The sequence below is a fragment of the Sinocyclocheilus rhinocerous genome, unplaced genomic scaffold, assembly GCF_001515625.1.
Source record: "Sinocyclocheilus rhinocerous isolate Xijiao unplaced genomic scaffold, SAMN03320098_v1.1 scaffold730, whole genome shotgun sequence".
NCBI classification, from domain to species: Eukaryota; Metazoa; Chordata; class Actinopteri; order Cypriniformes; family Cyprinidae; genus Sinocyclocheilus; species Sinocyclocheilus rhinocerous.
The window spans coordinates 1344108-1350457 of NW_015670605.1; positions in this window are offsets into that span (position 1 = coordinate 1344108).

Here is a 6350-nt window from a genome sequence, read left to right on the forward strand (position 1 = left end):
GGATCTGCAAATCATTCGCCATCATCCTCAGTCATCTCTCCTTACTCTGTTTATGTAGTAAGTGAAATCTTATGTACTGTGATGTGTCCCTTTAGTGGCTCGCGCTATTTTATTAGAACGCGTTATTTGTTTTCCGTGCCTTTCTGAATACTATGTCATTATTCAACTATGCCATGGTAAATAAAGTTTTCCATTTTATGGCACCTTTAATGTATACATAAATATATTTACCAGCATAAATGTTGTGTTTCACTTAGAAATATTTTCATGTTTTCTTTAAGTATATATATATATAGTGTAATCAAACACAGAGTACTACAGTGTAAAGCAATCAAGCATGTGATGTACAGTGGGTACGGAAAGTATTCAGACCCCCTTAAATTTTTCACTCTTTGTTATTTGCAAAATAGTAAAACCAACATGTGATTTTCCTCGCCCATCCCAAATATATATATATATATATATATAAAAACATGCTTGATTCCTCTATGCTGTAGTACTGGCACATGTGCATGATATTAACTGACAGGAAATGCAAGATCAACAATTAGTTGTCTGCTGACATGATGACTTTGTTAAGATGTGTTGACATCTATAAAAAGTTGTGAATGTGTAGTTAATTCAACAGCAGGGAAAAATATATATTTGTAGGGCCACTTCAGCAGAAAATGCACCGCAAAAAACTACCTTTCACAGAAACGTTCAACGTGTTCCCGCACACACTCAGTCTGCCCCACATTTGATCACTTTCTCTCTTTCTGTCACCTCTTTTCTCTGTGTGGAAACGCAGTGAATTATTCTTATATTAAGATATTAAAATTCTTTAAAGGGGTCATATGATGCGATTTCATTTTTTCCTTTCTCTTTAGAGTGTTACAAGCTCTTGGTGCATAAATGTACAGTATGTGGAAAATAATGTGTTTTTTTTACTTTAAACCACATAAACACATTTCATTACACCAAATACACAAAATAATGTTCTTTTTAGCAGCATCATATGACCCCTTTAAGAATTTTATAGAGAACACAAAGTGACCTCCTACCTTTTCAACGACCTTGGTTCCGAAGGTTTTTCTTTTTCCCCATATGAATTTCAAGTCATGAACCAAAACCACCAAACCTGCTCCAAGATGAAACACAAACTCATTTAACCGTAAAGCATAAAAGTATACGAATATCAGAAAAAGTTAAGACTGTGTACTTTACTTCTTTTACCAGCACTGGAAATGAAGTACCTGAATCTGCAATGGTGGTACAAAACAAATATTGCCTTATTCATACTGTATCACCAGTATATGATATCGCTAAAAATCAGTTTCTCTATGGAGATAAACAGTGGATTTTTATTTATAATCAATTCATTCTGGAACCTGTTTCCTATAATAATATATCATTATATCATTAGCACTCTTTCTAAATTAATCTCATTTGACTGTTTTTGTCTAGTCCTGTTTGAGATCCTCTCAAAGGGGAAGTGGCTGCTTGTATGTGTTAATGAAAGATAACATTTGTGTCAATCCCTGGCTTCTCACATGTCTAAAATAACATAAAGCTCAAAAAAGTGTTGGATCCTTTTTTTCCCACAGGTACCATTGCTGATGGTAGAGTTTCGATTCATCGTTCTTGTTTTTTAATGCCACTATTGATACCAATTGAATAGGTCAGGTTTTTTTTAAATAATGGGAATCTCAAAATGTTCAGTCTCAACATCCTTTTTTATTTTTTTTGTCTTATACATGAAAACCATCCAATTAGTAAGAAAGACATAGAATATTAAGTCACAACATCTTTCCATTGTACGATAAAAGCAATTATCAAGTTTCAATCTTAAAAGATAGAAAGTGAGAGATAAAAAATAACTTCGGCCTGTTTATCGCCCTGCCAGCCTGTTAAGCTCCGCCCCTTTCCACAGAGCTGTACTCGCACCTCCCGCCTTCCGCTTTCTCACACACTCTCTCAACCACAGAACCTTTACCAGCAGAAAAACACACCAGCCGAATGCATTTTCTTCTGAAACTAAATATTAAAGAAAAAAACACTCGGCAAAAAATGTTATTCCATTTATGCATATTAATGAGTGTTCAGTAATAACGACTGTCATCTATGATGGCCCACATACTTGCGTCAATGATACCTTCCAATCTGATACTGTGTTTCTGTCCAATCTCCTTCACACACATAAGTACAGCCACATTATCTGCATACAAATTCTCAGTAACTGAAATGCACAATCTGCACCCTCACTCCAATGTTTCACAGTCTCCTAACACCCACTACCCCTTCGTTAAGTTCCTTAAAGATCATGTCTGTCAGGTTTACGTGGCTTTTACAAAATTATTTTTCTCACGAGAAAGCGTTGTCATCAGTACTCACTACAGTTATGGTGTAAGCGCAAATTCCCAGAGATATCATTTGCAAACCTATGAACTAGATCGGATCATCATCATGTTGAGAACTTTCGTATTACAACGTTTGAAACACTAGTGCACATTTGACTAGTGCAATTAAGTCATTTCTTTAAAGGGATAGTTCACCCCAAAATAAAATGATTGCATTCTGTGCTGGGTCACAGAGTTTGCAGGCAGACAGATGAAGGCAGATGAATGAAGTTCCACACGACAAAGTTTAATAATAAATCCAAAAGGAGCAGGCAGACAGGCGTTAGCAAGCACATAAACATAACTGTGACCAGACCAAGAGTGATTGTGTGGGTAAACTACATAAAGCAGACACAAATGAGATAATACAGCTGAAACACAGAACTAATAATGATGGTAGCCATGCAAACTAAAGAGTGGCGGTAAATCAAAACAAAGGAAGGCATGAACTGAGGGAATACAAATTAAAGTCTTAGAACAGAACTAAACTAACTGAATATAATGGTGACATGTTGTGATGCAATATATGCAATGTTATATTATAATTTGGCCCAAAGAAAGTATCATATAAAGCATCATAATTATGTCAGTGTGTCCATGCATACTTAAACTTACTTAGTTCACTCAAAAAGTAAAAATCTTGTCATCATTTGCTCACCCTTATGTTGTTCCAAACCTCTATGGCTTTATTTAATATGCAGAACAATATGTAGAAGATAATTAATCAGTATTGATGAGTAAATGATGACGATTGTTATTTTTGGGTGAACTATCCCTTTAAGCTAAGATAGGCAACATTTTGTCAAAAAAATGTCTAGGACACATCAAATTAAAAGCATATTAATTGCAATCTACCATCCCAATAATCAAGTTAATGACATCTTTACAACTTCACAATATACCGTATATACAATATAATAAAGACATAAAGATATACAATATAAAGACTTTGCTAGTCATGTCTAAAATGTGCTACTAGGTCACATATTTGGAGTTGTGTGGCTTTTATTCCATGTTTGTTATCTTTGAGGTCGTCTACATGCTAGCATACTCCAAAAAGTTGACCAAAAGTTAGCTTTTAGCAGATACATACATACAGTGGGTACGGAAAGTATTCAGACCCCCTTAAATTTTTCACTCTTTGTTATATTGCAGCCATTTGCTAAAATCATTTAAGTTAATTTTTTTTCCTCATTAATGTACACACAGCACCCCATATTGACAGAAAGAAACAGAATTGTTGACATTTTTGCAAATTTATTATGAGATGCAATATGATTTCACCAGACTCTCCTGTTCTCTGTCTTCATTTATTTCCTTTCAGCATATCTACTGCAATATAACAAAGAGTGAAAAATTTAAGGGGGTCTGAATACTTTCCGTACCCACTGTATATCTGGGAAAACAGACCATAAAATATTGCAAAATGATGACTCTTCTTGCACTCTTCTTGAATTTACAAACATAATTTGTCCAATCAAATACACTCTACAATGAAAACCACCTACTTCTAGCGTGGTTCAAGGTTTACAATGTAAATTAAAATCTATTTGCTATTTAAAATAAGGGACAAACCCTTCTATGTTCCGCCCCAAACTTCCTGTTTAAATAGGAGATACATTGCAGGAAAGAAAACTGTGCTTTTCATTTAATTTTACTAGAGAACAAAACAAACATGCTTACTAAAAATATGATTTTCATTTAATTGTAAATGGTTTAGATATTTTTACTGGAAAACAAAACAAACATGCTTACTAAAAATATGATTTTTTTCAAGTGTAATCAGTGTAAATGGGGTTAATAATAAGCTTCCTAAGCTAATAATACTGCTTTGCCTTAGTCATCTTCGCAAAAATGACCTCCTCCACATTAGGGATGCTCTGTGACCCATCACCGCTGCTGACAGGGTAAAACTACATCAATGTGGGGTGTTACAGAGTTCCACTGGCAGACTCCACTGCGTGGGAGCCATGAAAGCCACGGTCTCCACCTCAAGATTCACCATCTCACATTCCTCAAACCAGACCAGACCAGATCGCACCAGATCTGGGCCAGAGCATGGTCGACCAAAACCCAACCACCAACCTCGGCTCCTTACCATTCAGAGCACTTCAAACATACAGATGTGTGTCATATCAAGCCATGCCAGTCTATCCCGCATTCGCATTTCTCGTTTACTCTCTCCCACAGCATGAGATTTTCTCAGTTTCGGTTGCGTTTGGCTTTGATGAAACAAACACATCGTTTCTCATGCCAGACCTGCATGGGGTTTCTAAAGTAACTGTGCAGATAATCTGACTTATCAGTTTTGCATGCCTCAAATATTGCATCTTGCGTCGATGTATACGTTTAACCGTGCATTTGTATTTTTGCTCACATTTAGGCAGAGTTTTGTTTGTGTGCTTTGTGCATGTTGCGTGCTACAGCACCAGAGACACGCGGCTCTAAATGCATGTGCGTGTTTATGCACAGTCGTGTGTGTCTATGTTCGGGTTAGTGTTTGTGTCTGTATGTGTGTGTGTATATTAGACCTGTTGATTTCCTGTGGTGCAGACAGAGGTTTGTATGTGCCAGACAAAAATGAGAGCTCAGAGCTTGGGACAGGATGTAGAGATGTTGTTCACACTGAATTCAAACAGACACATTTACGTACAGTACACAGTGTGTGTACATATAATACAGCACAACGATTGCAAAACGTATATTTGGACACTTAAGTTGCACTAATAAATGTTTCAATGTCAATGCATTAGATACACAACATGTTAGCAGGTATTGTAAAGAAAGATAGCATGCTTTTTTAGCAACACTTTCACAGATCATTGTGTAAAGAGTCGCTGTGCACACATTTTTAGTTATGCAATGAATGAATCATTACCTTTAAGAGTTAATGTTGCATGCATGCGTCAGGTGGATGGAATCTGATGCTGTCTGCTGTCCTGATAAAATCATACCTTCACATAGAGAAATGAGATGATAAATGTTATCCAACAGATAACAGTTCAGCAGTGTTTAGATGTACACACATGATAGAAACAGATAAAAGCAGGCTGATGGTTACAATTACGATTAAAATGATTAAAATAAAAAACTAATTTTTTTATAACATTCCATTTTATAATTTTTATATAATTATAAAATAATAATAACAATAATATTTAAACAATATAAAAAAATAAAAAATAAATACTGGTATCAACATACATGAGGTTTAATAGCTTTTTTTTTATTTGAGTGAAAATGTGAATTTAAAAAACAAATGAAAATTCAGTTTCTATTTAATATTCATCTGTTCATCATCCATCCATACATCTATCTATCTGTAATCTGTTCATTTGTAAATCCATGCATCTCTTTCCTTACACCCCCACAAACCAGCCTGGTCTCATTGTTTATACGTAGGTATTAATACGTAACATGTACAAGCACAAAACGTACATTTTTGTACGTTTTTATTGATGCTAAAACGTACAATTTAGATGTATTTCAACATTTAAAACGTACAAATCGCTACATATTTTTAGCTAAAAAAGTACAATATTTACGTAACATTTATATCAGTAAGATATTCATATCAATGCATTTTTATCATTTTATCAATAAGCAATTTAGATTTTTAGACCCCTTAACCTACCCCCAATCCTAAACCTATCCCACTCCTACCTCTAAACCTAAACATGACTATTTCTGTACAGTATAAGAAAAAAAATGACAGACAGATAAATGCAATTGTAATCATTTATTTATTGCAAAAATGTCAAAAGCAGTACCAAAAATAATCCAAATGACGATGCGTTGCAGCCGCGGTCCTCTCTGGCAGAATGCAGTAGTTTTGTGTTAGGTGCAGAGCAGATAAAATATTATCCAGATTATTTTCCCGATCCACTCCGTGAACTCGTGAAGGCGCGCGCGCATCATTCAAACACACCTCACCAGAAACACGGCATGTCGCAATCTGTGACGAATGCAGGC